The sequence below is a fragment of the Macrotis lagotis genome, chromosome X, assembly GCF_037893015.1.
Source record: "Macrotis lagotis isolate mMagLag1 chromosome X, bilby.v1.9.chrom.fasta, whole genome shotgun sequence".
NCBI classification, from domain to species: Eukaryota; Metazoa; Chordata; class Mammalia; order Peramelemorphia; family Peramelidae; genus Macrotis; species Macrotis lagotis.
This window is the reverse complement of record NC_133666.1, coordinates 98,631,296-98,646,993: the sequence shown is the minus strand read 5'-3', so window position 1 is coordinate 98,646,993 and position 15,698 is coordinate 98,631,296. Positions and strand designations below refer to the sequence as shown.

Here is a 15,698-nt window from a genome sequence, read left to right as displayed (position 1 = left end):
CAAAGTTCCTTTCAGGTATCAAACTGTTCATCTCTGATTGAAGTAGTATATTTCATTTTTTGATAATGGATTTATTTTTTAATTTATTTTTATTAAAGATATTATTTGAGTTTTACAATTTTCTTCCCAATCTTACTTCCCTCCCTCCACCGCCCCACGGAAAGCAATCTGTCAGTCTTTACTTTGTTTCCATGTTGTACCTTGATCCAAATTGAGTATGATAAGAGAGAAATCATATCCTTAAAGAAGAGACAAGAGGTCTAAGAGGTAACAAGATCAGACAATTAAGATATCTGTTTTTTTCTAAATTAAAGGGAATAGTCCTTGAACTTTGTTCAAACTCCACAGCTCCTTATCTGGATACAGATGGCACTCTCCTTTACAGACAGCCCAAAATTGTTCCCAATTGTTGCTCTGATGGAATGAGAGAGTCCTTCAAGATTGAACATCACCACCATGTTTCTGTTAGAGTATACAGTGTTTTTCTGGTTCTGCTCATCTCATTCAGCATCAGCTCGTGCAAATCCTTCCAGGCTTCCCTGAAATCCCGTCCCTCCTGGTTTCTAATAGAACAGTGGTGTTCCATGACATACATATACCACAGTTTGCTAAGCCATTCCCCAATTGAAGGACATTTACTTGATTTCCAATTCTTTGCCACCACAAATAGGGCTGCTATAAATATTTTTGTACAAGAGATGTTTTGATAATTGATTTAACTCTTTTTTTATTCAAAAGTACATTTTATTCTACTCTTAGAACCAAAATGCCAAATATGAAAAGAACAATGCCTTAATGGAATATCTTGTTATATAAAATCAGAGGATCAGACAAAATTATCCCTTAGACCTCTTTCCACTGGAAAATTCTATGATTATGTAGCTTTATTATTACTACTCCTTAGTGAAACAAAGTAACTATATACTTCCAGGAACTAGTTAATGTAGAGACCAAGTATCATTTTTGCATTGGAAAATTCTGGCTCCATTATTACCTTTGAGAAACACATTATGTGAGTTCTAGGTACAGCACTATTTTTATTTATTTTTTAATTAAAGATTTTATTTATTTTGAGTTTTTCAATTTTCCCCCATCTTACTTCCCACCCACCCCCACACACACACAGAAAGCAATTTGTCAGGCTTTACATTGTTTCCATGTTATACATTGAACCAAATTGAGTGTGATGAGAGAGAAATCATATCCTTAAAGAAGAAACATAAAGTATAAGAGATAACAAGATCAGACAGTAAGATAGCAGATTTTTTTTCTAAGTTAAAGGGAATAGTCCTTGAACTTTGTTCAAACTCCATGGCTCTTTATCTGGATATAGATGGTATTCTCCATTGCAGACAGCCCCAAATTGTCCCTGATTGTTGCACTGATGAAATAAGTGTGCCCATCAAGGTTAATCATCACCCCCATGTTGCTATTAGGTTATACAGTGCTTTTCTGGTTCTGCTCATCTCACTCAGCATCAGTTCATGCAAATCCATCCAGGTTTCCCTGAATTCCTGGTTTCTAATAGAACAATAGTGTTCCATGACATACATATACCACAGTTCAGCACTATTTTTACTAACTTCAATTGATAAGATGTCTGGAGGCATCTGGTGAAGGCTTTTCATTAGCACACTTCATCCTTGATGAGTTTTAGTTTGCAGCAGAGTTGAGAATTCCTAGAAAAAAAGGAATTTCAGTAAAAGAAAAAAATTTGGCTGTGTTGGTGTTCTTCTCTAATAACACCAAAAAGAAAACACATAACTGTAGGTGAACATTTCATTCACTTTACATACTACTTTTTCAATCCATCTTTACCAAATATAAAACCTATTTCACATCATAGAGTCCTACATCTGTTTCATTGCTACTTGAGCTATACAAACACATTAGATGCATGCCATTATTCAATTGCCTTTCTATACACAGTATGTAGGCTGATTTATAGTTCGAAAATCACCACTGGTGCTCAAAATGCCTATTTTGTACCAGAGCCAGATACCTATTGTTTCCAAGGTAACTTTTGCTATGAGCAGCAAGACTTCACTAATTTTTATGTATTTGGATGATAATCAGGCTAAACTTTTGAAAAGTTGAATAAGAATACCTTTTTTTCAAAACATTGTTACAGCACTTTCATTTAGAGGGCCTGATTTAATAAATATAAGAATTATTTTAACTGGCATATCATTTTAACAAAATGAATGCTTTTGAAATGTCAGGGGAATAAACATTGTGGGTTTAGTTTTCCTCTCATCTACTTTAAAGGTAATAAAATAAATATGCAATTAAATAAATTTGTGGACTAACCACATGGCAATAGTAAGGGACAGCCATTTAGATAGTACCCAGGCTCCATTGGTTTTCCTATTATGGTTGCTTATTTGGTGGATTTCCTATGGTGAACTTAAGTCAACCATAACACAGGCAAGATTGACAAAAATGAATTGTGATTATCATCATTGGCAGGGATGCTTGCAACTGAGATCATAGATCCATGATAGCAATGGAATTGTTTTAATTCCCTATGTTATTTCACAAAATTTTATAAAATTACCTTACCTAGTAAATTCTCATTATATATTATTAAAAGCAAAATGCATGTAAATTAAATGAAGATAAATGTTTAATCAATGATAATATGAAGTAATAAGATTCTCAAATGCATGCTGCTCAAAAATAATCATTTCTTTTGAAGGGATGAATAAAACACATTCATTTGGAGTTCTTTGTAGATCCTCCTCTTTTCCTTTATTAATTTAAAGATATATCACTATCAGACAAAGAAGAAGAAAATCTCTCCATTTTTAATTAAATGTTGTATGTAAAACATTCTACATTTAAGGCAACTAGATGATTCAAATCCAACTTTAGACACTTACTAGCTATGTGACCTTGCCAGGGCAAGTCACTTAAGATCTGCCTTAGTTTCCTTATCTTTAAAAATGAAGATAATAATAGCACCTATATCCCAGAGTTGTTATGAGGATAAAATATTCATAAACCACTTTGCAAACCTCAATGTATTATATGAATGCTAGCTATTATTATGAAAACTTTAATGTACTATATAAGTGTCAGTTATTATTGCCATTTGGTATTGTTTTCACAGAACCCAACTATGAAGTTGAAGTTGTTTAAAATATTCCTGCCCTTGAACTTTGAAAATTTAATAAGTTGAATGGTTGTTTGGCTCATTACAGTTGACTCATAGCCTGTAAGCTCTGTTTTTGTCATTGTATCCCCAATAGCTATCATAGTTCCAGAAGCATAATGGGACTTAACCAATGTTTGTTGAACTGAATTGGAATAAATTGAACAGAGGGGTAACAAGGTGGCACAGAGGAGAATGTGCTGAATCTGGAATCAGTAAAACTCCTCTTCCTGAATTCAAAACTGTCTTCAGATACTTGTTAGCTATATCTTGCTAACAACTTTTCTCAGTTTGCCTCAGTTCCTCATTTGTAAAATGTTTTAGAGAAGGACATGGCAAATGACTCCAGTATCTGTGCCAAGAAAACCCCAAATGGAGTCCCAAAGAGTCAGAAATGATTGAAACAATAATAACAACAAAAATAAATTGAACTAAATGATGTTGCCTTAGAAAATTGAAGGAGTAAGCACAGTACCTAGGTAGCCTAAAAGACTTATTATACCATTAAGAGAGATCAACCCATCCTTCTAAGAAGTTCAAAGAATTTTATAAAAAATATCTCATATGTATCTTTTTCCCTTAATCTTAATTCTTCATACTTGAAAATGACTAATCTGTAAACATGTTTATCACAAATATGTATGTACAATGTTAACCTGACTGTTCATCACTGAGGAGAAGGGGTTGGGAAGGCAGGATGGCAGAAAATTTTGTAACTTAAAAGTATACATATGCATATGGACAAATGTTGAAAACCTTTAATAACATGTATTCATAAAAATAAAATATCAATAAAAAAGTTCAAAGAATACATCACCATTTTTTCTCCAATATCACTTCAAAGGAAGAAAAAATTGAGAAACTAATTTGGGTTTGGAGAAACTGAGGCACATAAAAGTTAAGGAATTTTCCAAATTTGTCATATTAATAATCTAAAGCTAAGATTCCTAATGTCTATGTTCTTTTATCAGTTAAGTAAAATTTCCAGCTATATCCTTCACCAGGACAGTACGAGAAATTGCAGGGAAATTTTCCAAACATCAGAATGACCTTTCTTCTGGGATTCTGGTCTATGTTAACAGAGATATAGCAGAATTCAGAGGCAGCTCCAAGGAAAAATGTTCAGTAAAAAATTTCAATAGTTCTTTCCTGTCATTCCAGAACTGGTCCTGGGAATATAATCATCCAGTATCTATTTATCTCTTTAGAAACCTCTACTATCTCTGGAATTATCCAACATTTGTTACTGCCTGCCATGACTTTAGTGATTCTCAATCATTCACCTTAAGATTTCTATCTTTGGGGGCAGCTAGGTGGTGCAGTGGAGTCAGTGGAGTCAGGAGTATCTAAGTTCAAATCTGGCCTCAGACACTTTATAATTACCTAGTTGTGTGGCCTTGGGCAAGCCACTTAATCCCACTGCCTTGCAAAAAAAAAAAAAAAAAAAAAAAGATTTCTATCTTTAAAGAGTGAAATATGCTAAAAATTAAACAATTTAAAACAATATATACTCATGGAAGATAATTAGAGAAGGATAGTTTAGACAATTTCTTCTATAAGAGATACCCAGGTGAATTTTAACAGTGAAGCAACCTCTGATAGTTATTATTTTACCCAGTGAAGTGATTCTAGCATATGGATTCTTAATCTTTTTTGTGACATGGAACCCTTTTGCAGTTTACTAAAGCCTATGGATCCCTTATCAGAATATTTTTTAATGAGTAAAATAAAATACCAAAAAATTACAAGGGAAATCAAAAGGGCATAATATCTCCCATGCAAGTTATGGATCCCCTGGAATTTATCCATGGACCCCAGGTTAAGAACTTCTACTCTAGAAAGAGAAATTTTAATGTAATAAAAATTGTCTGAACTGTCTGGAAATAAAACCATCTACCTCATACAACAAATGAGTTACCCAGGATTGACAGTGTTCAAACAATAGTCAGAAAGCTATTTGTTGAAATATGTCACACTTTAGACAAAAGTTGAGATAAACAAGCTCTGATGTCTTTTCCAACTCTATAATTCTTCAATTCAAAGTTTCAGTTCTAGAAAGGTGGCATAAGGACAGGACAGTAGGAAAGTACTTTGGACATCAAACAAAACCTTCCAGACACCATTCAAATAATAAATGATGTTAAATAACCACCTATTTTTATGCACAAAGGGCAACAAAAATGTGTATACACTTTATTCAGCAATACTACTACTGGGTCTATACCCTGAAGGGACAATAATATTCATAGCATCCCAATTTGTGGTGGGAAAGATTTGGAAATCAAGTGAATGTCCATCAGCTGGGGAATGGCTTAATAAACTGTGGAGCACTATTAGTTCTATTAGAAACCAAAAGGGATGGGAATTCAGAGAAGCCTGGAAGGATTTGCATGAACTGATGATGAGCGAGATGAGCAGAACCAGAAAAACACTGTACACCCTAACAGCAACATGGGGGGGGGGGGGGTGATGATCAACCTTAATGGACTTGCTCATTCCATCAGCGGCAATAAACGCACAATTTGAGGATATCTGCAATGGAGAATACCAACTGTATCCAGAGAGAGAACTGTGGAGTTTGAACAAAGACCAAAGACTATTATCTTTAATTTTTTTAAAAATGTTATCTTATTATGTAATTTTGCTATCTCTTATACTTTTATTTCCTTAAGGATATGATTTCTTTCTCATCACATTCAACTTAGATCAATGTGTACAGTGGAAACAATGTAAAGACTAACACACTGCCTTCTATGGGGGGGAGTGAGATTACAGAAAAACTTGTAAAATTCAAAATAAATAAATAATTTACAAAAACACCTATTTCACCCATAAATAGAACTAATCCTGTCTTAATTATTCCAAAGGTCATTCTAGACCATTCCCAAACTAGAGAAACAACAACAAAATAGGCCATGTTATACTCTCTGCCTACTATCTCAAGACCCTAAGACTATGTAGTTCATTGCATCAAGTAGATGATTCTGACTTTTCTATTATAGTTATACATAGACTCCAGAAAGAACTGACCAAATTCTCCAAAGTTAAATGATTAAAATTCCCCAGAGTTACTGTTACAACTGACTCCAGTTGCAAGTCTGTTTCTCTGTCATTAAATGTTGTGAAAAAAACATGGCAACACAAGCTTGGAAGCCTCCTTTATTGTTTAATTGTACTGCTACTATCTCCCCTTTTCGTGGTCAGTTATTTCCTAATGAATCTAAGCAGGTAACTGTCAGTAGTGCTACTTCAGGGATGAATGGAACCAATGACTATAACTTTTGCAAGCACTGTGAACAACTACCCTTAGGCTGTTGAAATATTTATCACATCATTTCTACCATTTACTAGGACCAACTGACCAATTATGACAGCTATTTCTTTACTCTACCAAGAAAAGAAGCACAAAAAAAATTTATAAAGTGGACCCTTTCCAGTAAAAATCACTGGAAGTGCTGATCATAAATAAAATATTACAAACATAATTAACTACAGAATACTGTTCTCTAAAAATAAATGAGGATCTTGTTAGAGTAATTTTTCTTAGTGAGATTCACTTCCAAGTCAATCACCCTACTCTAATCATAATCAAGAAATTTCAAAAGAGGAATCAAACTTTGGACTTGAATGATCTTGGTTGGCTATCATTGAGTGCTAGTTGACTATAGACTTGCCAGATATCTACTTCACTTGGTAGTGGAACTTTGCAATCACATAGTTAGTTGTCTCTCTAATTAAAGGACAAAAAAATGCCTTCTCTTCATCATCCTCAAATAATAGTCATTACATACCCATCTGCACAGCGTACCATTATAGCATTTTTTAATCATGAAAAAAAGTTCTCGACCAAACAAACAAATTTTTTGAAGGATTTGCTGAACAATTGAACCTCAAAATTATGGTTGACAAAGTGATGTAACTATAAGGAAAATGATATTTTGAAAATGCATAAAGGTAACCATATATGAAATAATACTTCCAAAAATAATTGAATGAATATTCATTTAAAGCATGTTGTTTTCAGTCATATCTGGCCCTTTGTGACCAGTTTGGGATTTTGTTGGCAAAGATTCTTGAGTGGTTTGACATTTTATATTCCACTCTTTTTTACAGATGAGGAAACCGGGGTCAAAAGTGTTAAATGACTTGCCTCAGGTCACACAGTTAATAAATATCTGAGGCCAAAATTGAACTCAGAAAGATGAGTCTTCCTAACTCAGGGTCTGCACTCTATCTTCTGCTCCACTTAGCTGTTTTTATGTTAATAAAAACATAATTTAGTTCAATTCATCAAGCACTTATTCAAAGACCAAGGATATCAATTATGTCAATATAATAATAATAACTAGCATTTATAGACCACTCACTATGTCAGGCACTATGAAAAATGCTTTACAACTATTCTGATTTGATTCTCACGACAACCCTGGGAGGTAAAGGCTATTATTATTCCTATTTTATAGAGGAAACTGAGGCAGGCAGAGATGAAGTGATTTGCCCAGGATCACACAGAGAGTATCTGAGGCCAAAATTTAACTCAAATCTTTCTGACTCTAGGCCCAGTATTCTATCTATGAAGCCACCTAGCTACAAAATTTAAAAGATTTTTTTAACTTGACTATAATTATCCCCATCTGTGCAAATGCACCTTAAATACAATTAAAATTAGTTGTCATTTTACTTTGAAATTAAAATTTTTCACCCTACCATCTCTAGTATATGTAAATGCACTGCATAAGTTGATGCAGTTTGATTCTTCAAAGTCTTCTTAAATTCCATTCCTTTTACCAAGCATTTGCTATGTTCTAGTCTCTTTATTAGGCACTTTGTAAAAGTATTGCAAATACAAAGACAAAACAATAAAAAGGGCAGCTAGACAGTGCAGTGGATAGAGCACTGGCCCTGGAACCAGGTGGACCTGAGTTCAAATGTGACCTCAGACACTTAATAATTGCCTAGCTGTGTGTGACCTTGGGCAAGTCACTTAATGCCATTGTCTTAAATAAATAAAAATTTTAAAAAATTTCCTCTATCTTCAAGAGGAATGGATACTCTACAAAGGAATGGATATTCTCTTCTGATATAATAAATTCCTATGATCATTTCATCCACACTTATATTTCTAAATAAAGCTGGAAACTTCAGAAAAAATATAGAACCACCCCCTCAGTGTAGTATTACATGGGATAAAATTGTGATAGCATTACCATTCATCTCAGAAAATTGTGTAATCCTTGTGCCAAGGGAGCTTTCTTGATATGAAGGACCTGGGTCACTTTGGAAATCTATTGCTTCTCAGAAATGTTTGGTCCTATAAGAATAATCTAGGAATTTCACTATCTAGCTCATTTGTACCCACTGAGTTGAATATAAGTAAGGAATTCTATCCCAAAAGGGGGCATCAGGATCCCATTATTTGGGTTCACAAAGCACCAAAATACAAGTTTTATTTACACAGTAGAGAATTCTGAAAAAACCTATAATCTGCCACAAACATAAAGAATGAAGAGATTGCCTTTAGCGCAAACCATAGTGAAAACTGTCCTACTGGTTAATTGATAGTACTATCTTAGCCAGGGTTCAACAATGGGTAAGGTCAAGAGTTCCCCCCAGATTGTCATAGTTGCCCCAAATATTGCCAACACTAGGAGAGAGCAACTCAAGAGTTTTTTAAAAATTATTATTCTCTGCCATAAATGCTCTCTCAAAATTGCTCCAAGAGAATCCACCAGCCTGGAAGCAAATGAACCTAGGAAGAGTTTGCTATTCTCCCAACTCTTCAAGTTCAGAACTTTATATTGGCTCTAAGTTACTTATTCTTTTGATTTTTTTTAACCTAAGTTTCACAAGCAAGGAATTTTTTATATGCTAAAGAACTACCTTCTACTTGCTCTGCTCCAAAGGGAATCTCTATTTTCTCTTACAGAGTAGAATATGGAGAATTTGTTCCTTTTGCCCCAATCTATCAATCTACCTCTTGGATTGGAAGTTTCTGCTTCCCATTCTCCAGTATCTCCCATTGAATTTTTCCTTTCTTTTAGATTTTTCAAGGCAATGGGGTTAAGTGGCTTGCCCAAAGCCACACAGCTAGGTAATTATTAAGTGTCTGAGGTCAGATTTGAACCCAGGTACTCCTGACTCCAAGGCTGGTGCTCTATTCACTGTACCACCTAGCCACTCCACTCCCATTGAATTTTGAGTTTTGTAAGTACTCTTCCAAGCTCTTTTCTCATTATCCTCTGATTTCTTGTCCCACCTCAGGGATCCCTGAGGGCTGACCCTTGCAAATTAGCTAACTCAAGGAAGTCCAAGAGGGTTGTCCATGCCACGGACATGAAGAGGATAGGGGAAAACAGCTTTTCCTTCAGGAAAAAAATTCAGAAAAAAAAACAAGCCTGATTTTATCCGTAAAAAGAACTCCCTTCAAATACCTACAGTGATAGGGATAGTGACAATCCTTGTGTCTCCATAGTGATGCAGATAAGAATCAACTCTTCAACTTTTCTTTCCATTGTCAAAAATTCATACCCTATCTGTCAAAGGCAAAATTCAAACCCAGGTCAAACCACTTAAACATGGTAGCTTCTTAATCTTTCCTTATACTGTTTAGCACTACACTTAGCAAAGATTATGGCATATAGTACTCACACCTCTCAACTACAAATCAATTGAATGTGGCCTACATGCTTATCATTCAAAGGCAACAAAGAATTTATGGAAAAGCTACTGTCCAGCAACATACCAACCACCACAGGATAAGAAGAAATTATTATCCTAGAGCAGGAATTCATAGTCTGGAGACTATGACCTTGGGATTGCTTTTAATATTTTTATAACTATACCCTATGCAATTGGTTTCCTTTGTAATTCTATGCATTTTATTTTGAGTATTGAAGACATTATTCTAAGAGGGTATCTACAGATTCATGAGATTGCCAAAGGTGGACAAAAGAGAGAAGTTAGAGGAATTTATATTCTTTTTTTTTAGGTTTTTGCAAGGCAAATGGGGTTAAGTGGCTTGCCCAAGGCCACACAGCTAGGTAATTATTAAGTGTCTGAGACGGGATTTGAACCCAGGTACTCCTGACTCTAAGGTCGGTGCTTTATCCACTATGCCACCTAGCCACCCCAGGAATTTATATTCTAACTAGGAAGATAAACTCATATATACAACACAGGAATTGATTCAAGTCAATATAAAAACAAAATCATGTTAGTATGGTTTCATATATCATTCTAACCACACTCATTGGTATTATTTCACCCCATGGTAGGGGTAAGTACAAAAAAACTATATTATTACTGGTTTTAAAAGTTGTTGTGCTGATCAGTTCAATTTAAAAAAAAATTTAATTATCAACACTGTTCAAGTCACAGCACTAAAGTGTTACAAGAATGAATATGATATGATCTTTGTCCTCAAAGACTTGATGTACAATTAATAGAGCATTGAACCTGAATTCATGAAGACCTGTGTTCAAATCCTGATTCAGACACTTACTAACTATATGGCTTTGAGCAAATTACTTAACCTCTGTCTGCCTCAGTTTCCTCAATTATAAAAAGAAGATAATAATAGTACTACCTCTCAGGGTTGTTGTAAAGATGATATGAGTTAATATATGTAAATTTCTTAGGAAGTTCCTGGCACATAACAAAAACAAAAAAACAAATAATTGAGGATTAAGTCATATACAAATATATTTTATATATGCATACTTACATGCACACACATAGTACTGATGGAATACACCCCACCCAAAATTCCCTGACTCCCTCATGGACCCATTAGAATAGAATAATAAACTCACCTTGATCCAACTCCTGTTTAGATCGGTCAATATACCGCATCAGGAAATATATATTATTAACTACTATTTCTTCTATATTACTTCTTATAGAAGGAGACGTATGTACAACTTTATTCATGTGCTAACATTTTATAGATCCAGTTAAGATCTTATTGATTGACCAAAAGAAAAGCTAGGTCAAGACGAATTTGCTATTTTGTTCTAATGAGTTCTATGAAAGAATCAGGGAATTTGGATTGGAGCATAGTCCATCAATATTGTATGATAATCAGTCAACAAACATTAAGAATTTAATATGAGTCAGACAGAGTGTCAATTGCAGAGAATTAAAAAAAAGGGAAAAATACAATCCCTACCTCAAGACATAAGTAAGTAGGTATATACAAAGTGTATTCAGAATTGATGCAAGGCAATCTCAGAAATAAGAACTATAAAGGTCATTTGAACGATAATTATGAAAGAAATGGAAAGATGGGAGCCATTCCATTCAAGAAGGTGAAGATCCCAGAACATCACAAGTTTACATTAACAACATTATTTAACATATGCTATTTAAATGGGCTTTCCAGGAATGTTTCACATATTAGGAAGTATATTATGTAGCACTTTAACTAATTTTCTTGATTACTTGTAGGCAGCTAAGTGGCACAGTGTATAAAGAGCCAGACTTGGAGTCAGGAAAACTTCCTGAATTCAAACTTGGCCTCAGATACTTACTAGCTGTGTGACCCTGGTCAAGTCATTTATCCCTTTTTGCCTTAGTTCCTCATCTATCAAATGAACTGGAGACTAAAAGATGAAGAATATTTTTCTAAAGCAACCAGAAGGGTTGGTTGGTTGTTTCTTGTCCTTCAGTGACCAAAAGGACATCCCTTATGTTTGAGACAAAATACAAGGTGTCCAATTGTGGCTGATAAGACCAATACAAGTTCAGAATGTTCTACCACAGGTAAGGTACAAATAGCCCTGTGAACACCTGGTGTGCTTACTCTAAAATTACATATGTCATGTTTCCTTTGAGCTGCTTCGATTTTTGTCTTCCTCATAGAGTGCAGCATCCTCACTGATGAGGGCACATCATGCTGGGCTATGGTAAAATGTGCCAGTGACTCCCTTGCTGTACAATCAATTTAAAGGTGTTAAAAAGGATCTTCAGGGTGTCCCAGTATCAGTTCTTCTGATCCTCCTGTGAGTGCTTGCTCCATGTGAGTTCTCCATAGAATATTCTTTTTGGCAAGCATTCTTCTGGCATTCTAACAACGTATGCAGCCCATCACAGTTGCATTCTCTGTAGTAATGTTGGAATGTGGGATGTTTAATTCAAGAAAGAACCTCAGTGCCTAATATTGTCTCCTTCCAGGTGATCACCAGAATCTTCCTAAGAGAATTTAAATGGAAGGGATTCAATTTCCTAACATGGCACTGGTAGACTGTCCAAGTTTCATAGGCATATAGCATTGAGGTCAGCACAACAGCTTTGTAGACCTTCAGTTTGGTAGTTAGCCTAATACCTCTTTTCTCCCCCCCACCCTTTTTTTCAGGGCCTCTCAAATACTGAGCTGGCTCTGGCGATGTTGTGTCAATCTTATTATCAATGTGTACCTCCCTGGAGAGAACACTGCCAAGATAAGTGAACTTGTCCACAGTATTCAAAGCTTGTCTATTTGTTGTAACCAATGGTTCCCCATTTGCAGGTGCTGGCTGATGGAGCACCTGTGTTTTCTTGGTATTAATTGTTAGACCAAAATTAGCACAAGCAGCAGAGAATAAATCTATACTTTGTTGTATCTTAGCTTCAGAGGCTGCATTGAATGCACAATCATTGTCAAACAGATCATGCACCAATACTCTTCCACTTTGGTCTTGGCTTCTAGCCTTTTCAAAGTTCAAGACTTTGCCATCAGGGCAGTAGCTGGCCTTGAGGCCATGTTCATCCTCAATAAAGACATTTGATAACAAGACTGAAACAGCATGCTAAAAAGCATGGGAGCAAGGACACATCCTTGTTTCACTCCTATTGGTGACTGGGAAATCTCGAGAGCATCATCCACTATTCAGAACCTGAGCATGTATGCTGTCATGAAATTGACATACAATATTGATGAACTTCTCCGGGCAAACAAAGTTTGATATAATTTTCCACCTCATGACTGACTATCAAAGGTCTTGGTCAGATTTATAAACATTGTATAGAGACTTCTGTTCTGTTCCTGGCATTTTTTCCTGAAGTTTCTGGGCAGCAAACACCATGTGGGCTGTTCCTGGACTCTCTCTGAAGTCACACAGGTTTTCAGGGAAGTGACCATCTTCCAGGTGAAGGATCAGTCTATTGAAAAAGGACTCTGCCAAGAATCTTACCAGCAATGACAAAAGAAAAATACCCCTATGATTGCCACAAGAAAATCTATTCCCTTTAGCTTTATAGAGATGGATGAGGGAGGCATCCTTGAATTCTTGGGGGATAAACTCTTCATGCCATATAACCTGGAAAATTCAGTCAGCTTTTGGATGAGCAATGGAACCCCCACCTTGTAGATCTCAGCCAGAATAGAATTAACACAAGGTACTTTGCCACTAGAAAGGAGTCTAAATGGCATTCAAAACCTCTTCTTCCTTTGGAACTTCAGCTAGGGACTGATTGACTTCAATTTGAGGTAAATGCTCAATGACTTTTGCATTGACAATGGACTGTTAAGAACTCTAAGGAGTGTTCAGCCTATCTCTCTAGGATCATGTTCCTATCTTTAATCAATGTGAATCCATTAGCATTGCATAGTTAAGATGCACCATAGGTCTTTGGCCTTCAGAACATCATAAAAGAACTTTGTTTTGTTACTATCTGCATTAAAACTGAATTTCATCTGCCTTCTTGCATCCTAAACTTCACTTATACTTAATTTTTGGTGGAATTAAATACTGCTTTCTTAGAAACTGATGAACTATCCTGCTGATAAACCTGAGGAGTTCTTTTTTCTTTTTTTTCCATTTAGCAACTTTTGTATTTCCCCCATCATTTTCTTCAAAATAGAATTGATATTCTCAAGTATTCTAATCCAGATGAGCAAATGCAGTGCTATACACCAGATCTCTGAAAGGTGCCCACTCTTTTTCTGCTCCTGTGGCTCCTGTGTTGGCTCAGTTTTCCCTCCAAGTTAGCAACAAACTGTTCCTGCTCAGAAAAACATTCTAATCTCTTGAAATTAATTTTTCTTCTAGTAATTTTGCTTTGAGATGGCTGCTTTGGTTTAATGTGGAGAGGATGAGTCTGTGATCAGTCTATATGTTGGCATCACACATTGCCTTTATGATTCTCACATCCTCTCTGTCTTTTCTCTTTACAATAACGTAGTCTATTAGATAACAATGTGCATACAGGAAGTTTTATTGCATTTAGGTAAATGAAAAATTATGTTTGTGATGAGAATGTCATAAGATGCACAAGTCTAGTAGTAGGTGACCATTGCTATTGCTGTTTCCAACTCCATACCCTGCCATGTCTGGTAATCTGAGTCTTCTCTAGCATTAAAGTCAACCAGAATTATAAGCTTACCCACTTTTGTTACATTGCTGATAAGGGTCTCCAGGTCTTCATAAAAATTTTCCTTGACTTCAGCAGGGTTCATAACAGTGGGAAGTATAGGCACTGATGATGGTGGCATGACATTTTCCTGGAATGGTGATCTTATTAATATTCACTCTTTTTTTTTAGGTTTTTACAAGGCAATGAGGTTAAGTGGCTTGCCCAAGGTCACACAGCTAGGTAATTATTAAGTGTCTGAGGCCAGATTAGAACTCAGGTACTCCTGACTTCAGGACCGGTGCTCTATCCACTGTGCCACTTAGCTGCCCCTAATATTCATTCTTTTTGATAGGCATTCAAATTTCTTGATTAGATTAGTTTTGATTGCAAAACCTTCCCCAGCTTCAAGGTGCTCCCCTTCACAACAGCCACTCCAGAAAAACGTGTAACCAGCTCCAACTTCAGTAATCTGGCCTTCATTTGCCACCCTTGTTTCACTCAGGGCTGCTATTTAGATATGATGTCTGCTGCAGTATATTGTGGACTGCCTGCTGCAGTAATCAGGCCAGGGTTGAGTAAGCAGACAATTTTTAGGGCACTTTTTCTAGCCCCTTCCTCAAATCAGGAGGTGAGTAAAGTGATCCTTAAAAGGACTGCTCTGTCACCCAGGAGGTTACTGAATCCCACTGCTATTTTCAGTGAGGAAACAACCCTAAGGCCTAGGCTGCCCCATGCAGGGTTGTGACTACAGCTCCCAGTGTATCTGCACCTGATGTTTTGTCACTTGTCTGTTGCCACAGGACTTAAAGAGTGATGTCTTTTGATACATTAGTAAATTGGGTTTAAGTCAGGTAGAGTTGCACAAAGTTATCAGTCTCACTCTCTCCTTCAAAGTCACCATGATCCAGCAGCAAGACAGAGTCAAAACACAGGTGATGGCTCTAGATGCAGTGGATGACCTTGGCATCTTTGATATCTAACCAATCTTTAAGCACTCCAAAACACCTGCTTCAGTTACCTTCATAACTGTTGGAACAAATTGTTCTCATCTGCCCATTCCACACGCTTAGGGTAGACACCCCTCACAACTCATAAATGAGTCTGAGACTCCTTCTCCTCAACTTAATTTAGCCTACTTGTTCTTAAATGGTTTACCCAGATATGTCACTGTGCATGCTACAGCTTCTTGGAGCCATAGGTCAGAGTTAGTTAG

General features: G+C 36.0%; 1 long non-coding RNA gene across 1 annotated transcript in view; it reads right to left on the bottom strand.

Annotated features, from left to right (window-relative positions):
* Positions 1-1,129: 1,129 nt before the first annotated feature.
* LOC141501306 (uncharacterized) overlaps positions 1,130-15,698 on the bottom strand; it is an 83,034-nt gene continuing 68,465 nt past the window's right edge. Inside the window, exon 4 of the long non-coding RNA XR_012472204.1 lies at positions 1,130-1,679. This is a non-coding gene — a long non-coding RNA (uncharacterized LOC141501306). The remainder of the gene's footprint in view (positions 1,680-15,698) is intronic.